Genomic DNA, 21,192 nt, shown 5'->3' with positions numbered 1-21,192 from the left:
CAGTGGATGGTCTGAAATTTGCACAAATAGCAGGCCATAATCTTTTTAGGGCATACTCTATCTTTTTATCAGATTGATCTTTAAGATAGCCCAAATCTTCAAACGCAAGTTCATCATCCTTGTTTACTTGTGAGAAAGCAGAGTCTAATTTGGGACTCTTGTCCCACATTTTACAATCTTCCTCAGAGAACGGAAAGCGTCTTTTAAATCCTCTCGACATAAATAGTTTTTTATCTGGGTTTTTCCACTGGCTTGTTATTAGATTTTTGGTAGATTGATGTACAGGGAAATTCAACTCTTGTGCGCTTTCCATGCCTTCGTACAATTTGTCATGCAATGATACTGTCTCAGTAATAGTCTTATTTAGATTTAAATCTTCATATATAGCTGATAACAACATTTCTGTCTCTGCCACAGGAAATTTAAATTTTGACGGTTTGTTTTCTATTTCCTGTGCTTCTGTAGAACTTGCAGAAACCTCCTCATTCTCACTAATTTCCTCTTCATCTGAAACAATAACAGGCCTGTTTGTTTTACTAGTAGCTTTTTTGGGGATTACTATTTCAGACTCTTTAGGCTGAGTGGGTTGATCAGCTTGTGTCGGAGCGTCGGGCTTAAGGGGTACCGACGTAGCTTTAAATTCTTTTAATGTATCTTTTAAATCCTGTCTCAGAGCTTGAATATCTCTCTGAGACGCTGATTCATGTTTCATAACTTTATAAGTGCAATCCTTGCATAATAATTTAGTTGATGCAGGATTCACTTTCACATTGCACACAGGGCACCGTTTTGAGGGCTTTGCAGGGTCAGGTACATTTGCTGTAGTGCCCTGAAACAACATAAAGAGAAACAAACTAACTTGTCTTCCAGCCTATGTTATAAGTCTCAACATATTAACATATTCTTTTATGCATTAATTAGCTTGTGCATTAATTGATTACATCAGTTGCCCATTAGTAAATATGCAAGAGTAGGTTTATCATAAAAACCTGAAACACCACTTTGCCTTGATATGGATATTATTTTTTAAAACACAATAACCATCCAAGCCTGCAGTACAAAAGATTATACAAACAAATAGTAAGGTAGCTTGCTTTCAAAATACAAAACAGCTTCCTGGTATACCAATACCACAGACTCTTTGCAGCCCATCAAAGTTTCCTTGCTGCGTACGGTTTTCCGCCCCCACAAGGGTCACCACCGCTGCCCAGATCTCCGCAGAGCAGTCTTACCCGTCCTGGTTCCTGCTCTACCTCCGACATTCTCCTCGCTGCGTGAGACGCCGTGTGCGGAGAACTCCGGGCGGCTACCCCTCTTCATCCGGCGCACAGGTAGTGACGTCACGCGACCCGGAAGTAATTCCGTAGGTTGCGGCCGGAGGACTTCCGCACTCTGCCTCCGCTATGCGCATCCTCCGGACGTCCTCCACCTTGCCGCTGCCTCCGCATGACGAGTCCTCGGGGCAGCCCTTCCTGAAGCGGAACCCTCTTTGCAAACCAGGCCGACCAACAGGGCTAAAGTCCACTGGGAGCGACGCATCAAAAGCACAAACCCACAGGTACTCCACAGGGTAAAACGGACCTCCTTTCTATCCAGGCCCGCTTCAGTGCCAACATATCCCTAGCCACCCAGGCTCTCCGGGACAGCGAGCACACATAGAGAGACCTGGTTCCTGGACCAGGAAATATCCAATACTGCCTGACCCTGGGTCCATCTTTAATTTATAGAGAGGCTGAAGGATATTTCCTGTTCCTGGGAGGAGCCAAGTCTCAATGTGTACCTGTCCTGGAGTGTTATTGGAAAAAAATGAATAACTTTGGGAAATGGCTATGGGGATAATATGTATTTTGTAGTCTGGTTTATTTTTGAAGAACACATATGCTCCTAAAGAAGAAGGGAGGAAAAAAAAGCCTTGCATTTGCATGGAAGTCGTCCAACATCTATGTCTACCACTACACTGGAAGAATGCAGTGTAGTCTGACATTAAACGGGAGAATGACAACACATGCAGGCACAAGCTAATCAGCAAGTCTTTTCAAGGAAATCTTGTGTCACAATAGTGTTCCAAGGCAGGGAAATCCCTCCATAGACTTCTGTCTCTCCGCATGACTTGACAGGTGTGGCTTCAAAAAAATGAAATGTAGGAATTGTGCAATATCAATGGGGATGTCATTCACAAATCAACCAGCGCCAATTCTGAAGCCTAAAATTTCCATAAATGTATTTATGTTAACAAAAAAAAAGCAAAAAGCTTCTCTCTGTCAAAAAGTCCAACTTCAAAGGAGAACTCCAGGATTGGGATGGATCCCTTCAGGTGATAGTTCAGGGCAGAATTCTCAAGATGCCTTACTAGCCTAGAGGCTAGCGACATGGCTGTTGCTATGGAATGGTGCAGAGAGATGACAGTGGGGCATACAATCTTAACGGGAGCGGTAAGCAGAAAAATGGCTTTGCCGCTGACATCACTGTACACTTGCTTCATTCTCCACAAAGGCAAACCCAACCCGCCTGTTACAGGCTTGGCACTAGTTTACTTGAAGTGACTCAGTGGGTAACCTCCTAAGAAAAAGTTCTCCAAATCACAGCACCATTAGAAGCCCCGGTTAAGTTAAACTCATTTTCCCCCAACACCCCCCCCCCCCCCCCCCCCCCCCCAACAGTATTCCTTTAACCATTTAAGGATCAGCGGTCTCTGGGCACTTAAAGACCAGAGACCGCTGGTATAAAATCCCGACGAATTGCCGCACATACCCGCCCCAACCGCCGTCATCGCCGCTTGCCGAGACCCTCAGGATATAGACTCTACCGTCTGTATGACGGCAGAGTCATGTGAGCCGGTCAGGAGCCGCTTTCATTGGCTCCTGACCCTGTTTTTCAATGTAAGCCAATGGGAATGGCTTACATTGAAAGACAGGGCCAGGAGCCAATGAAATCGCCTCCTGACCGGCTCACATGACTCTGCCATCATAGAGACAGCCAGAGCCTGTGAGATGCAGTGAGACTCGTCGGGTTTGAGCGGCGTGATCAGCGGGTAGCGGCGGAAACGCATTGCGGACAGTGATTGAGATCTACGCCCTGCCAGCCAGGAGCCCACCAATACAGGGCGTAGATCTCAATCACTGCGGTCCTTAACTGGTTAACCTCCCCGGAGGTAAGCCCGACCTGAGCACTGGCTGTGATTTGTATGGTCACAGCGGTAAGCCCATGCTCAGGTCGGGCTGTCAAGAATTTGTTAAACTGGGTCCCGTGCGCGATCAGTGCTGCCAGCGGGACCCAGGTATCTTCCCCCAAGTTTTTCGGCTGCCGGGATCCCCAAGTCCTTTCTATTCTTTACAGCATAGTACCATGTATATTTTTCCAACTGCACTCACCACTTCTTGTAAAAAGAGTTCCTACAAAAAGTAAACACTGACATTGCGTGAACCTTTGTTAGACGAGGATAATGGTGGCCATACACTTATAGATTTGCAGCAGATTCGACCATCAGATACCGTCTTTCCACGAATATAAGACACTGTCTTATATTCCTTTCGGGGAGGAAATACGTGCTAGGGCTTATTTTCAGGGGGGGGGGGGGGGGGGGCTAGACGCTTTGTGTATGGGGAGGCTCTTACCGCAACTCCCTTGTGGCTGCGTCCCCCTCTGTACCAAGTAATTTCTCCGGTGGTGGCGACGGCGGCATGGTATTCAAGCTGTGAGGGAGACCTTTGACCCTCACGCTGCACGCAGTACGCTTTGCCGGCTTTGCTCTGGCGCTCCCTTCCTATCATAATCGTGCGCCTGGCTGATGCGTCCCTGGCGCACATTGATTATTACATGAGGGGAGCATCAGTGCCGAGCCGGCAAAGCGTACTGCGTGCAGCGTGAGGGTCAAAGGTCTCCCTCACAGCTTGAATACCATGTCGCCGTCGCCACCACCGGAGAAATTACTTGGAACGGAGGGGGACGCAGCCACAAGGGAGTTGCGGTAAGAGCCCACACACCTCCCCATACACACAGCGCCCCCCCAGCTAGGCCTTATTTTCAGAGTAGGTCTTATATTTCAAGCATGCTTGAAATATAAGTGAGGCCTTATTTTCGGCAGGGCTGTGGAGTCGGAGTCGGAGTCGTGGAGTCGGAGTCGTGGAGTCGGGCAATTTTGGGTGCCTGGAGTCGGAGTCGGAGTCGGGAAAAAATGCACCGACTCCGACTCCTAATGAATTTGTAACTGTAATTAAAATAGAAAATATGATAAAATGTTCTATTTCTCAGATAATAGTCATTAAAAATAATGTATATATACAGTAATAGCTGTGCTTAGTCCACAAAAATGAAACAAACCAATCAAAATTAGTTACTTGTGCTGCTTCAATAAAGCAGTCCCCATATTTTTAAGGTCAGATATACATATCTGGTTGTGACTGTATATATGTGTACACAGGAATCTCTTATATATACTAAATAACATCTATGCTGTAAGAATAAAGCCTGATGTGTAGCTGTGTCACTAATAGAGATGGTCAACGAGATGGAAATAATTCTGCATTGATGCTGATTTATGCAAATGTATGCACTCCCTTTGCTGATGAAATCAAATAATTTGATATGTTGTTAAAATTTTGTTTGGTGACTACAAATTAAAGGGTACCTGAGACGGATGAAAAGTAAAGTTTTATACATACCTGGGGCTTCCTCCAGCCCCCTTCAGGCTAATCAGTCCCTCGCTGTCCTTCACCACCCGGATCTTCTGATATGAGTCCTGGTAATTCAGCCAGTCAGCGCTGTCCGGCCGCATGCGGCTCCCACAGCCAGGAACATTCTGCACCTGCGCAATAGTGCTGCACAGGTGTAGTATGCTCCTGGCGGCGGAGTGTGTGCATGCGCACTACGCCTGACTGGCTCAAGTACCTGGACTCATAGCAGAAGATCCAGGTGGCGGAGGAGGACAACGAGGGACTGATTATCCTGAAGGCGGCTGGAGGAAGCCCCAGGTATGTATAAAACTTTAATTTCATCTGTCTCAGGTTTACTTTGTTACACAGTAGTACTATACTCTACATATGCACTCCCCACAGAGCTGCAGGGAATCCACTGAGAATGATGTGCACATTGAACACAGAGGTGTTGTCTGTTTACAATCTCCTCATTCCCATGCAGAGTACCTGCACATCATTCTTACATGTACCCACACTTACATTGCCTAGGGCCTGATAGATGTTCTTTGTCCCGGTTTGTACCTTTTACAAGTACTCTTACCAAGGACTAGTTTTAGTCTAAAGGGAATAAATATAGTAGTCTACATATCCTTCTCACTTCAGTTGTCTTGTAAAATTCCTAAGCGTTGGCAGTTAAGAGACGAATTTCATGTTACATACTTTTAATCAACAAAATTGTAATATGCAAATTAGAGGAGTCGGAGTCGTGGAGTCGGAGTCGGAGTCGGTGGAATCCTAAACTGAGGAGTCGGAGTCGGACTCGGTGGATTTTTGGACCGACTCCACAGCCCTGATTTTCGGGGTAGGTTTTATTTTAGGGGAAAGACGGTAGATACCTGTCAGGTCGAATCTGACCGGAATCCGATGTATGCCACACACTAGGAACAGATTTCCAATAGATTTCAGAATTAAATCTATCGATCGAAAAAGCATTATTGCAACAATCGATCCAATGCAACTCTATGGGTCATACATTTGCCAGCATCCGATCGACCCAGATTTTTCATCCAGACCGTTTGAGCAAAATCGATCCAAATCGACAGAAATCGAATGATTGGCCAATCAATCATGCTTCCTGCTGCATTGAAGTCTAGCAGATTCGATCAGAGTGGTCGAATCGGCTGTCGATCGATGGCTGAAATCGATTAGTGTATGGGCCCCTTAAAAGGTATGATAGTTGCAGGAAGAGCCCCAGGTGTCAATACACTCAAGTCCCAACAAAAACAGCACCCGCGGTGATCACAAACACAGACGGCCCCTCACCAACAGTGAAGAGGCTCACCAAAAATTATTCTTACAGCAGAGAGATTTGTTATATATGTTACAGCCAGAACCCGAAGTCTGGCCACTTCGGTTTCTGGCCGCTCAGAATGTGAAGTGGCTGTCTTGCAGCGGCCAATTTCAGAAATGAGTTAAGATTCCGGCTCCACCCCCTGCCTTACTAACTATTCATCCATAGTCCTGCGGCTCTAGCTCCTCCTCCTCTGCCCCTCCTCTCACCACTGGCAGGTGGCAGCTGGTATCCCTACCCACCCTGTATCTTCCCCATTACCGTTCGTCACTGCAGGAAGCGCAAGGAGCAGGGATTCATGCCACCAGAGCAGGTGCTGGCAGAAGCAATGTCTACAGCATTCCTGCTGCCTGCTCCTCCAAGTTCTTGCCTGCGGCGGGGAATGGTGTGCAAGGGGAGATAGAGGGTAGCTAGGGGATAGCGGCTGCCAGAAGTTATAGGGGAGGAGCCGGATTAGTGTCACAATAGCATAATATGGGCTGAATGGTAAGAGGAGGGGGCAGTATATATGTATATCTGACTTCAAAAACAAGGCTGTGAAGTCGGTACAAAAATCATCCGACTCCGCAATCTATGAAACCACCGACTCCAGGTACTCAAAATTGCTCCGACTGCACAGCCCTTGCGTGGCTATGGAGTTGGTACAAAAATAATCCGACTCCAACTTGTGCATGTGCTCGTGTGTGTGTTTATGATGTAATTTTCTTCATATGATTCATCATATGACGATGATTAATTGAGAAACAGACAAATAGAACATTTTATCATATTTTCTCTATTTATTACTGTTTAAATGTATTATGAGGCGGAGTCTGTGCATTTTCTTCTGACTCCCTCTCTGCCTCCAGGTGTCCACAAACTTTTGCAGCTAACAACTTAAGATGCACAAAATATTGTTAAAAAGGAATAAATATTGTTAAAAAGGAATAAATTGCTTCTCATAGGAGGGAGGCACTGCCCAAAGGCTTCAACAGGCGGGTATTAGAGTTGTGAATCTACAGATTCACACAATCCCAAAGAGAAAAAAAAAATTGTTGGTGTAAGGCACAATTTTCTGATAAATATGACGAAAGGGCCAATAGCATGGAAAGGTTTAGCACATTCGGATGACAGAATTATAAAAGCAACACTTTGCTTCGTTCTTTAACAAAAGCTATTATTTTTCAAATTAACAGACATTTTGTGAGAAAATAATGGCTACACTTGCTAAACTCCTCAACAAAGAACTCCAAGATCTCACTCTCGGTGGAGAAAACAGGAATAAAAATCCAAGGGAAAAAACAACAACTTGTACTGGAAAACCGCCAACATCAGCCGGCTCTGCTTTCTAGACAGTCAACTGCAGCAAAACATTATTTCAGAGTAGCAAGCATTTCGTTAAAATAAAAAAAAATAATAATCTTACTTCAAAAAAGAAGGCAAGAAATGTTCACGAAACATGCTGTTCCTCTGCCTAATACCCAACTAAATAATAAAAACTGAATAAAATAAAAAAAGCAAAACATTTTTAAAACAAATCAAGTTGATTGGTGTTAAATATTATTCCGGTAACCATTCTTTCTAAGCTGAAAATTCCAGTGAAAAGCTGTGCATCTCTCCATACAGATTTAGGACTAGAGTTCTCAGTGTTCTCCTCAGGCTCTTTTAGCCGGGTGCTCCATCCGGCTGTCAACTTGCCTCCTCCTCTTCCTATGGTATAAGCAGAGTTGCACTGGCCCTGCATTCCCCCGTAGCACCCCACCCGGCTACTTTTTCATGCCACCCGGCTGGAAAACATTTTTTGGGTAGACCGTTAAGTTCTACAAATTATCTATGAGCATATTGCGCCTTGACACTTATGGTTGAACTTTTCTGGTTGAAACTCGATGGACGTATGTCTTTTTTCAACCCAAATAACTATGCAACTATGTAACACAAGCTAAATTAAAGCAAACCCACAACTTTAAATGAGACAAAGTTAAATAACGTATTTTTCAAAATATAACATGCATGTAGGTTTAAAGGTTTGGCCACGTTCACATCATGAAGCGTGGATGGCGTGTGTTCAGAACGTAACGCGTACGAACGCACACCATCTGCGTTTGTATGCGTTGCTGATCCCATTCAATGAAAGTGAATGGGTCAGCCGCGCGTTTTGTTAAAAAATGCGTGGAGCATGCATTTGCGGACCGCACTGGTCCGGAACGCATGCAGTGTGAACATCAGACAGTGCACTCTATGCACTTTTTGATGTCGTGCGTGTCTGCCTCCTGCACATATTGCCGAAAAACGGACGGCAACGCATGCAGTGTGAATGGAGCCTAAAAGCATCAGGGGTGAAGAAAAAAAATAAAATAATACTGAGCCTATACTTCAGGGGCTATCTCCAAGCTAGTCAATCTAAGCTACACTGACCAGCTACACTACACTAACCCCTGCTGCCTCTACCAGTTACACTGCACCAACCCCCTACTGGCCTCCCAACTAAGCTACAATGCACTAAAATTCATCTCTTACCCATCCAGTGCCGCGCTCCTCTCCCACCTCCTCTGGCAACTTCCGTTATAGCTGTACACCACGGTCACTAGCCACTGCACAGCTCCAGGTCATCCGCTCCCAGTGGCCTACTACTATAACACAAGCGGTGTACAGCTATATCGGAAATTGTCAAAGAGGAAAGCTTGGAGAAGTCAGACCAGGGTGACATGGGAGAGGAGCACAGCGCTGGATGCGGTGATCGCGATCTACCAGTAGATCACAAAAAAGACTACACGGTAGATTCCGACCACACTACATTTTCCAATCTTTATATACAATTGTACTCCTTAAATTGTACATAGGTAGATCATTTTGACTTGCTAATTTTTAAAGTAGTTTACAAGACGAAAAAGTGTGGGCACCTTTGATTTACAATATATTTTGTATATAAAAACGCAGCCACCTTTTCCCCAAATTTTGGGTAATTAAATGTGCGTCTTATATTCCAAAAAAATACGGTACTTGCCTCGGTAGAGGGGAGCCTCTGGATCCTCCAGATTTCCCACAATCTCCTCGAGACCACCGAATCCAGCTCTCTGACCCTCTTGAACAGGGGAAGCTCCTGAATTATCCAGTGGTTTCCCCCTACTGAGGCACTCCTACAGGTACACTTAAAACTCAGCCACAATGACCACTAAGGACCGTCTTAGCTGAGATTTTACAGTAGAGTGCATACGGGGGCAGAAACCCTTCCTGAAGATTCGGCATGCCAGACCTTTTTGTGACACCTAACCCAACATTATTCTCCTCCCCAGTTCTCCTGCTGGAAGCCGCTTTGTCATGCAACGCACATTCCTTCCCACTTCATTGCAAAACATAAATAGCCAGCCCACTGGAGCATGGAAAAGAACCAAATACAGGGAAATGCCGCAGAAATTTTCACTTGATTCAAGAGAGATGGAACAGCACCTCGGCAATCCTCTGAGGGTGTGCGGGAACCAACCCCTTGTACAAACAGGGTGGAGATCCGTCTTGTTTGAAGATAATGGTCTGCACCACACCCAAGTATAAATCAGCTTTATTGAAGATCCATAAAATGCTGTGTAGCAGCTACAGCCCGCTGTTTCGGGTTACATGCCCTTTTACAAGCTGCTGAGCGCGTTGTAAAAGGGCATGTAACCCGAAACAGTGGGCTGTAGCTGTTGAACAGCATTTTATGGATCTTCAATAAAACTGATTTATACTTGGATGTGGTGGAGACCATTATCTTCAAACAAGGCATACATTTTCATTGAATTTCCAACCACTTGGAATTATTGGCATACCAATGACCATCCCTGACCTTTGGCAGCATTGGCTTAAGCAAAATGGGCTTTTTCCATTCACTGTTACTTCACTATACCCTCACTGCCAGCTTGTGGCTTGAAGTACTTCTTCCAGCCGAAAGATATGAAGGCTGCCATTATGACCTTGTAATGCTGATCCTCTGCATCTAGTGTCTTCTCAGCCACTCCACTGCAACAGGCATGCAAATCAGAAACGTTGGACAGCTGATCTGTATCCTTGTTCCAAGGGAGCCATTCAAAAGGAATTCTTGTGCAGGCCAAGCTAGACTGTTAAAGAATTTCACTGATGTGACAGTAAGTGCAGTTTCTTTTCCCGTAACTAAACTGAAAGACAACATATAAAGATGGAAATGAACAGATCTTTATTCAACTCTTCCCAGATTGGAACTGAGGCTAAACAGTCTCAGCCTTAGGGCCTGTTTCCACTACACGCAGATTCTGCATGCAGAAAACTGACTCCAATGAATGTCTATGGGCCTGTTTCCACTGAACGTGATTTTTCTGATGCAGATTTCCCATAGGCATTCATTGGAGTCAGTTTTCTGCATGCAGAATCTGCGTGTAGTGGAAACAGGCCCTCAAAGATGAAGATCAAAAGAATGCACACCAATAGTCTTCAAGTGAACCTGAGAGGCAGGGTGGGAGAGGTGGAGGGAAATATAGAGTGGTGTGAAAAACTATTTGCCCCCTTCCTGATTTCTTATTATTTTGCATGTTTGTCACACTTAAATGTTTCTGCTCATCAAAAACCATTAACTATTAGTCAAAGATAGCTTAATTGAACACAAAATGCAGTTTTAACCACTTCCGGATACCGGGTGGTTTGGCTGATCTGTGCTGCGGGGGCTCTTCAGCCCGCAGCACAGATCAGAAATCAGGCAGGGCGATCAGACCTCCCCCCCTTTTTTCCCCACTAGGGGGATGTCCTGCTGGGGGGGTCTGATCGCCGCCGCGCTGCCGTGCCTAGCGGGGGGGGGCTCCTCAAAGCCCCCCTCCGCAGCACTAGTCCTCCCTCTGCCTCCTTCCCTCCCTCTCCCGTCCCCTGTGTGCGGCGCAGGACGGAAAGCCGTCCTGCGTCGGATAGGATAGGCTTTAGCCTATCAGATGCCGGCGATCCCCTCTACGGCGCTGCTGCTGCGCAGCGCCGTATATATGTAAACACCGGGGAAGATCTTCCCCGCGTGTTTACATTTACCCTGCGAGCTGCGATCGGCGGCTCGCAGGGTGTTCACGGAGACACGAGCGGCCGTTTCCATGGAAACCACTTCAGGATTCAGGGGCGTAGTTAAGCGTACGCAGAATCCTGAAGTGGTTAAATGATGGTTTTTATTATTTAGTGAGAAAAAAAACCTCCAAATCTACACGGCCCTGTGTGAAAAAGTGATTGCCCCCCCTTTTTAAAAAAATAACTTAAAGGTGGTTTATTACACCTGAGTTCAATTTCTGTAGTCACCCCCAGGCCTGATTACTGCCACACCTGTTTCAATCAAGAAATCACTTAAATAGGAGCTATCTGACACAGAGAAGTAGACCAAAAGCACCTCAAAAGCTAGACATCATGCCAAGATCCAAAGAAATTCAGGAATAAATGAGAACAAAAGTACTGTAATTGAAATCTATCAGTCTGGTAAAGGTTATAAAGCGATTTCTAAAGCTTTGGGACTCCAGCGAACCACAGTGAGAGCCATTATCCACAAATGGCAAACACATGGAACAGTGATGAACCTTCCCAGGAGTGGCCGGCCGACCAAAATTACCCCAAGAGCGCAGAGAAAACTCATCCGAGAGGCCACATAAGACCCCAGGACAACATCTAAAGAACTGCAGGCCTCACTTGCCTCAATTAAGGTCAGTGTTCACGACTCCACCATAAGAAAGAGACTGGGCAAAAACGGCCTGCATGGAAGATATTCAAGGCGCAAACCACTTTTAAGCAAAAAGAACATTAAGGCTCATCTCAATTTTGCTAAAAAAACATCTCAATGATTGCCAAGACTTATACCTTGTGGACCGACGAGACAAAAGTTGAACTTTTTGGAAGGTGCGTGTCCCGTTACATCTGGCGTAGAAGTAACACAGCATTTCAGCAGAAGAACATCATACCAACAGTAAAATATGGTGGTGGTAGTGTGATGGTCTGGGGTTGTTTTGCTGCTTCAGGACCTGGAAGGCATGCTGTGATAGATGGAACCATGAATTCTACTGTCTGCCAAAAAATCCTGAAGGAGAATGTCCGGCCATCTGTTCATCAACTCAAGCTGAGGCAATCTTGGGTGCTGCAGCCGGACAATGACCCAACACACACCAGCAAATTCACCTCTAAATGGCTGAAGAAAAACAAAATGAACACTTTGGAGAGGCCTAGTCAAAGTCCTGACCTGAATCTTATTGAGATGTTGTGGCATGACCTTAAAAAGGCGGTTCATGCTAGAAAGCCTTCAAATACAGCTGAATTACAACAATTCTGCAAAGATGAGTGGGCCAAAATTCCACCAGAGCGCTGTAAAAGACTCGTTGCAAGTTATCGCAAACGCTTGATTGCAGTTATTGCTGCTAAGGGTGGCCCAACCATTTATTAGGTTCAAGGGGGCAATTTCTTTTTCACACAGGGCCATGTAGGTTTTGAGGGTTTTTTCTCACTAAATAATAAAAACCATCATTTAAAACTGCATTTTGTGTTCAATTATGTTATCTTTGACTAATAGTGAACGGTTTTTGATGAGCAGAAACATTTAAGTGTGACAAACATGCAAAATAATAAGAAATCAGGAAGGGGGCAAATAGTTATTCACACCACTGTATGTACCTGGGGCAGGATGGAGTAATGGTTAAGGGCTCTGCCTCTGACACTGGAGACTTGGGTTCGAATCTCGGCTCTGCCTGCTCAGTAAGCCAGCACTTATTCAGTAGGAGACCTTTGGCAAGTCTCCCTAACACTGCTACTGCCTACGCCCCCTAGTGGCTGCAGCTCTGGCGCTTTGAGTCCGCCAGGAGAAAAGCGCAATATAAATGTTATTTGCCTTGTCTATTTGTCTTCTTCCAGGCCGATCGCTCCCTCGTCTTTTGGATGTTCTGAAATTGCCCTGTAAAGTCCTCCGGTCTACTGTGTACTCCGCATGTGCCGCCCCGCTGTGCGCACGCAGGATGCTCTTGGCCACAGAAGAGTAACGGAGGGGTGCGCACGGCCAGACTGCTCCAACTGGCAGATTTTCCAGGATCAATGTTAGAAGATCCAGGCGGTGGAGGCAGGTAAAGTATACTGCACAGGGCACATTTTACACTGGGGGAGGGGGATTAGACAGCACCGGGGGGGGGGGGGGGGGGGGGAGTGTTCCACCGTATTTGTCTTGATATCATCCACTATTACTCCCACGCACCCAATCGAGCACGTCGGACCTTCCAGGACCTACATCTTGCAGCATGTCCGATCAATACATGCGACCAATTTCGGCATGAAATTGGTCGCATTGTCGATTGGGGATGCTCTTGGTGGCACAAATTTTAATCAAATCCAATTATAGCAATCAAATCGGATGGTCGTTCATCCGCCAAGTCATCTGATGCATGGCTACCTTTACATGACCGGTGCAGGACCACTAACCAGTGGAAATCCAAAACCCATAACAGGAATGGTCCGCACACCACTGTTCAAGAACTGCATCTATGGTTCAATCTTGACACGCATATGACCACTTCACCAACGATTGTTTCAAGGCTTTGCAGGGTCTCCTTCGTCAAGACACTACTACAGTCCATATTTTATTGTTTGTGGGATACAGGATCCTTGACTAGTATTTATTGCGGTCTCCAGGACTTCTAGCTTTCACATTGAAGCCACTAAGCTCTATGGGTGTCCTAGAGACAGGACATGAGAGAAAAATATCTCCAAGAAGGAGATAATTATTTTTTTAAAAAAAATTGTTTTTTTTACATGATGGTTTGCCTTAGTCTGGTAAAAGGTGGAAGTTGGCGAGAATGAATGCACAAGTGGCACAGTGCTCTCCCCAGGCTCTCAGCTGGGTGCTCCTACCAGCTAATTTTGGTGAGCTGTCATCGCCTCGCCTCCTCATCCAATGCTGTAATCAGAGTTGCACCGGTCCTGCATTGTCCCGTCGTGCCCCACCTGGCTACTTTTTCATGCCACCTGGTGGGGGAAAATGTGGTATGTACTGTTCTATGAAGAGGAGAGCGAGGCAGGGTTCAACTTCCTGACGACTGATGGATACCCCTGCTGGTGTCTCCCCCGCTGGGACACCGCCACATGTATCAATGTCACGTTGCACAGGCACCTGTAGTGATGCCAGACACCGAAGGAGGCCATGATTCGTGCAGGCAGACAGGGGAGCTTTCCACACTCAGCACCGGCCAGGGGGGGGGGGGGTCGCTAGGATGATTTCCAATAAATTTCCTACTGAGATCACAGAAGGGATCTATTTAATGGTCGATCTTGTAGCAAATCGAATAGTGTATGGTGACCTTTAGGGACGTCTCAATCCAATGAAGGTCAGTTTACCAGAAAAAAACAGATTTATTGCAGACCTTTCAGATTTGGCATGTAACGACATGAAAACGGCATATGGCAAATGCCATTGGCCTAAAACATTGTCCCATTGTTTGTCCGATTATGCCAAAAAAGAAAAACCTGCAACAAAGCAGTGGAATTGGACATGTGTATCTGATAGATTGACCTCATTGGATTGAGATGTCTGAAGGTTTTTCGGTACACCCAGTTGTATTATTTGCTATAATATTGATGCAATAGCTATATACATACATCACAGTCAGGGACAGTCAATTAAAATGCAAATGATCCCAACTTGATGTACCATATTTTTCAGACCATAACCAGGGCTGTGGAGTCGGTCCAAAAATCCACAGACTCCGACTCCTAAGTTTAGGATTCCACCGACTCCGACTCCTCGACTCCTCTAATTTGCATATTACAATTTTGTTGATTAAAGGTATGTAACATGAAATTCATCTCTTACCTGCCAACGCTTAGGAATTTTACAAGACAACTGAAATGAGAAGGATATGGAGACTGCCATATTTATTCCCTTTAGTCAGACTAAAACTAGTCCTTGGTAAGAGTACTTGTAAAAGGTACAGGCCGGAACAAAGAACATCTATCAGGCCCTAGGCAATGTAAGTGTGGGTACATGTAAGAATGATGTGCAGGTGCTCTGCAGGGGAATGAGGAGATTCTTCCTCTATTACACATTCTTCATGCACAATCTGAACAAGGTTTATGGGTGACAGACAACACCTCTGTGTTCAATGTGCACCGCATTCTCAGTGGATTCCCTGCAGCTCTTTGGGGAGTGCATATGTAGAGTATAGTACTACTGTGTAACAAAGTAAACCTGAGACAGATGAAATTAAAGTTTTATACAGACCTGGGGCTTTCTCCAGCCGCCTTCAGGATAATCAGTCCCTCGTTGTCCTCCTCCACCACCTGGATCTTCTGCTATGAGTCCAGGTACTTGAGCCAGTCGGGCGTAGTGCGCATGCACACACTCCGCCGCCAGGAGCATACTACACCTGTGCAGCACTATTGCGCAGGTGCAGAATCTTCCTGGCTGTGGGAGCGGCATGCGGCCGGACAGCGCTGACTGGCTGAATTACCAGGACTCATAGCAGTAGATCCGGGTGGTGGAGGACAGCGAGGGACTGATTAGCCTGAAGAGGGCTGGAGGAAGCCCCAGGTATGTATAAAACTTTACTTTTCATCCGTCTCAGGTACCCTTTAATTTGTAGCCACCAAACCAAATTTTAACATATCAAATTATTTGATTTCATCAGCAAAGGGAGTGCATACATTTGCATAAATCAGCATCAGTGCAGAATTATTTCCATCTCATTGACCATCTCTATTAGTGACCCAGCTACACATCAGGCTTTATTCTTACAGCATAGATGTTATTTAGTATATATATATAAGAGATTCCTGTGTACACATCATATATACAGTCACAATCAGATAAGTATATCTGACCTTAAAAATACGGGGACTGCTTGATTGAAGCAGCACAAGTAACTAATTTTGATTGGTTTATTTCATTTTTGTGGACTAAGCACAGCTATTACTGTATATATACATTATTTTTAATGACTATTATCTGAGAAATAGAACATTTTATCATATTTTCTATTTCAATTACAGTTACAAATTCATTAGGAGTCGGTGCATTTTTTCCCGACTCCAGGCACCCAAAATTGCCCGACTCCACAGCCGTGTGTGTGTGTGTGTGTCAGTACGTTTTGTGGTCTGAATACTACGCTCGGACCGACACCAAAAGGGTCCCCTCAAATCGCTATCGCAGATGCGTCTGCAAAATCCTCCCCACACACCACCTCCTGATCTCCACGATGACCTGATCCAGCCGTCAGGCATTCCGATCCAGGCTGGGAGAAGGATGATGGGAGTCTGCTGGGTAGTGATAAGAAACATGCTTTCTACATGTAGCAGCATGTGGTGAGGTGCAGAAGAGCCTAGCTGGTGCAGTATACGACACTGCACTGCAAGCTCAGGCTCCTATAACTTCCTGGCCCCCTTCTCAATGCATGACGTGGGCAGGACCTACAAATCCTGTCACCCCCAATCGCCATCAAATACAGGGCCAGGCAGCCAAACCAGGAGGGGGCGTTGTAGCCCTCAAGTCACTGAACTCACCTGTCCACCTAGAGGGTTTAAATTGGACCTGAACTCAGAACTTCCTCTCTGTTTTAAAGATATGCAACAGCATAATAACCTTCAAAGAAAAACATTTCATTGTTACAGCTGATAGACACACTGTAGATTTGTATGCAGCATTTGTACTTCCTTGTTTCATGGAAGCAGACATATTAACACCCTGTGCTTTCAAATGAGCTTATCTGCTGTGGCAGTTAGCTGACAGGGAGAGATCAAATTGCAACATGTGATTAGATACAGATGAGGGGGAATTAGACGGGCATACAAGTTGCATTTCTCTACATTTTTCTTCTGTCCTGTGCAAGAGTTCAGGTCCACTCTAAGTAAAAATCATCTTGTTAATTGATTTAAAATGCGGCGGTAGCCCCAGTGACCGTTGGCAGGGTCCTGGTGTGCAATCTTACAGTTTTTGTTTCCCGCTGGGTAACCCATTTCATGCAAATTAGTTGGCGCCAGTATGGTTGAGGGGAGTCAGCATGAAAGTCCATAGGACAACTCTGCTAACATGACTGGGTGAAAAGCACCCTTTCAAACTGCTAAGTTTCAGATAGGTTGTAGTTATAACACACCCACACTATTTGGCCAATTAGAAAGCTTCAAGTTGTAGATGTTGCTGTGATTGGAGAACTGTTCCTGATGGACTTTCATGCTGGCTCACCTTAATCATATTTCAGCTCCAGTTAGTGCTTGCGACAAAATTGCCATGAGCAGGGAGCAACTGTTGGTCTATGAGGTTTCCTGCTCGGCCCTTACAACTAGATTAATTCCGAACTTTGAACACTACTACTATTCAAACAGGGAATGTTATGCTAGGTACACAGGATGCAATTTCAGATTGACTGGTAATCTGACAGGAAACTGCATCGTTTGTACATGTCCAAACTGGTTCTGATTGATGATAAGATTGATCTTCAGTTCATTTCTTCATTTAAAAAAAAAAAAAAATTGATCAAGTTATCATTCGACAGCAAATTGGACATGTCGGAAATAGTCAGTGCCACCCTTCAATCTGACGAGAGGTAGCACCATGTGTCCTTGGCATTAAGATCAACGTATGCTTAAAATAGCACCGACATCCTCTGCAACGCTGCACAGAATATATTATCTCGTCATCCCTCGACCCTTCGCTACCCCCCTATCTCTCTCCTCCCCTTTGCCTCAAAACTCCTTGAGCATCTGGTTCACAAATGTCTGACCCAGTACCTCAATGCCAACTCACTGCTAGACCCACTGCAATCTGGATTTCGGCCCACTCAACCGAAACTGCTCTCACCAAAGTGGTCAATGACCTTGCCTTAGCTAAAGCTGAAGGTAAATACTCCATTCTCCTCCACCTTGACCTTTCAGCAGCTTTTGACACAGCAGATCACCCACTTCTCCTCCAATCCATGGGCATTCACGACCTCGCCCTGACCTGGCTTTCATCCTACCTCTCCAACCGCTCCTTCAAGACCTCCTTCAATGAGTCCTCATCCACCCCCAACCACCTCCCGATGGGAGTCCCCCAAGGCTCGGTCCTTGGCCCCCTACTGTTCTCCCTATACACATCCTTCATTGGCAAGGTTATCTCCTTCATGGGTTTTAACTATCATCTGTATGCAGATGATACCCGGATCTACCTCCACATCCCTGACATATCCACCACTACCATGGACCCTCCTGTCTATCAGCCATCTCCTCCTGGATGTCCGCTAGGTTCCTGAAACTAAATCTAGATAAAAACGGAATTTATGATCTTCCCACCCCGGCCATCCCTGAACCTCCCAGATGTGCATGTCACTGTCAACCACACTACCATTCGCCCTACCTCTCAAGCCCGCTGTCTGGGAGTCACCCTGGACTCCGCACTCTCCTTCACTCCTCGCATCCAAAACCTCACAGAGTCCTGCAACTTCCACCTTCGTGACATCTGCAAGATTCGCCCTTTCCTGACCTCTGCCACCACCAAACTCCTTATCCATGTCCTCATAATTTCCCGCCTCGACTACTGCAATGCCCTTCTGTCTGGTCTTCCTTTGACCCGAACAGCCCTGCTGCAGTCCATCATGAATGCAGCAGCCAGAATTATCCACTCCTCCCATCGCTCCCCCACGGCAGCTCCCCTCCGTGAATCCCTCCACTGGCTTCCTATCCAGTCCAGAATCAGATTCAAGATACTGTGTCTGACCTACAAATCTGTCCACAAACCCTGTCCAACCTACATTTCCAATCTTACTGAGAGGTACACAACTAGCCGCACACTCCGCTCCGCCAATGAACTTCACCTGACCAACCCTGCATCACCCAGTCCCATGCAAGCCTCCAGGACTTCTCAAGAGCTGCTCCAACACTATGGAACTCCCTACCTCCACCATCTTCAAGAAGGCCCTCAAAACTCACCTTTTCACTCTAGCCTACCCCCTCCCCCTCACAAGTGCTCTAAACCTGCAGCTGAACTCTGGTCTCCTACCTTTCGTGTCCCTACCTCTCCCTCTAGATAAGCCTTTGGACAGGGTCCTCCTCCTTTTGTGTCATACCTGATCATGCACCTCCACTACTGTGCACCCATGCTATGCAATTGAGTGAACTAAAATTGCCTAATCTCCATGCTCCCATCCAGTGACTGACTAAGCATTACCTTGTACTCAAACTGTGTGATCTGGTTTTTCTTGTATTCCTGTATTGTCATATTGCTGTATATCACCCCTAAATATTGTCTGTAACCTAAACTAATGTCCAGCGCTGCGTAATATGTTGGCACTTTACAAATACAATAAATAAAATAAATTTAAGTGTCCCTCAAAGGGGCACACAATCAAATCCCTACCATAGTTATTCATCTAGGTACGTATCAGGTAGAGTAAGAATCCTAGTCTAGAGTCAATTTAGGGGGAAGCCAATCAACTTATCTGTATGTTTTGGGATGTGGGAGGAAATCAGAGTACCCGGAGGAAACCCACACAGACATGGGGAGAACATACAAACTCAGTGCAGATAGTGCCCTGGTTGGGAATAGAATCGGGGACCCAGCGCTGCAAGGCAAGAGATCTAACCACGACACCACCATGCTGGGTTTTAGAGGAAAATGTATCAAGTGTGTTTGTGGAAACCATTCAGGGTGACAGGTCCAAATCCATTACCCACATTACAGACATTCCCTTCGGAACATGCAGCTCCCCCTAAATAGTCAGATAATCACTTACACGTCTGATTAGTCCTGTGGTAGTTATAATTCAGCCCCCACTACTTTGAGACGCATAAACCAATACAAATCTTGTCATTTTAAACAACAACAAGCTACACCCATGCTAACCTAGAAATAAAAAAACACATATATAAGTAGATAAATACTACTTCTACTTACAGAACAGATGTATTGTGCTATCCACATAATGATTCCTGTGAATTTTATAAAGGAAAAGCAGAAAATCCTTTTCTAGGCAGTGGCTAACTTGCCAAGCTTAATGCTGACATCATATCCTCCCTGACTCTTGTTCCCCCCCCCCCCTTCCCCCTTGCTTATTGTGTATTCATTAGCTGCCCTCCTCCCAGAGTCTTCAGACACTCCCACTGAGATGTATATTAGGAACTGAACTATCTTATCCTCCAATCGCTGAGTCACCACAGCCTTGCTTGTAAACACAAGTGATCAGAGGGTGTTTCGGATAAGTAGCTAGGCAGGGAAATAAATGGAAGAGAAGAATATATTATAGATAAAAAGAACTCCCAGCATTCAACTGTTTGGCACTAGAGTCAGTGCTACAAACCACAACAGCAGAAAAAGTTTTGCAAGTTTTGCATGCAGGATTAACATCTTTATCACTTAATACACTCAGACCAGTTGCTGTTGAAATTTAATTTTTTTTCGGTGACAATATCGCTTTAAAATGATGCACCCATCTCTAGCAGTGGAGGCACAGTGTAAACAATGAGTCTGCACTCAACACAAGACTTCAGGTGAAGTCAGGCCAGTCTGCAGCTCAGCCACACACAGAGGCAAACTGGAGCACACAGCGTAAGTCAGATTCCTAGCTGAGCCCAGCAGCGCCCTCAGCCTGCAGACACCAGGCGTGCACAGCTACTCCAGTCCCTGGATCCACCTGCGGCCTACTGACCACTGCCCTGCCCTCCGTGTCATTCACCCCGGAGGCATCCTGTGTGGAATGGCGGCAGCTGCTCCAGACTCACCTCGCAGTACAGCGCCGAGCACGGGTACACAAAATTCACCACTGGCCGCAGTGAATCAGCCGGATTTCATTCAAAAGAAGATGCACACACTACTTCCGGGTGTGCCCTGACGTGAATCTACTTCCGCTTCTGTTTAGCCAATAGTGATTAGTGTAAAGCTACAAGAGGGCTGATGTCATGCTTTGCGTCACGGGTGAACTGTGCCCGCTGGGGGCTCTAGAGGGAAAGCCTGGTGTGGAGTTCCTGTCTGCGATGCAGGAGACATGATTGCTGGAGCTCTGCGGATATCTGTGTCATGGTGACTCTGCCAAAAGACACCACGAGGGGGGAATAATAGAAGGGGATATAGTTCTCTATGTCCACATCAGAATTATTGTCAAACTAAAGGCTAAATTGGAAAACAGTAAAGCTGGCCACACACAATACATTAAAATGAACCGATTTTACAGCAATTTGATAAATAACATCAGTTGTACAGAAAACATGATTTTTTTTTATTCGTTCGAGAAATCTGATCGAATGTTAAGTTTTTGGGGGGGGGGT

The 21,192-nt window shown here is 45.7% G+C and overlaps 1 protein-coding gene across 1 annotated transcript in view; it reads right to left on the bottom strand.

Moving 5' to 3' along the window:
- PSMD14 (proteasome 26S subunit, non-ATPase 14) overlaps positions 1 to 20,779 on the bottom strand; it is a 171,539-nt gene extending 150,760 nt beyond the window's left edge. Inside the window, exon 1 of the mRNA XM_068245663.1 lies at positions 20,650 to 20,779. The gene's annotated coding sequence lies outside the window, so the exon portion shown is untranslated. The remainder of the gene's footprint in view (positions 1 to 20,649) is intronic.
- Positions 20,780 to 21,192: the final 413 nt, after the last annotated feature.

The sequence above is a fragment of the Hyperolius riggenbachi genome, chromosome 7, assembly GCF_040937935.1.
Source record: "Hyperolius riggenbachi isolate aHypRig1 chromosome 7, aHypRig1.pri, whole genome shotgun sequence".
NCBI classification, from domain to species: Eukaryota; Metazoa; Chordata; class Amphibia; order Anura; family Hyperoliidae; genus Hyperolius; species Hyperolius riggenbachi.
This window is presented reverse-complemented; position numbering and strand designations above follow the sequence as displayed.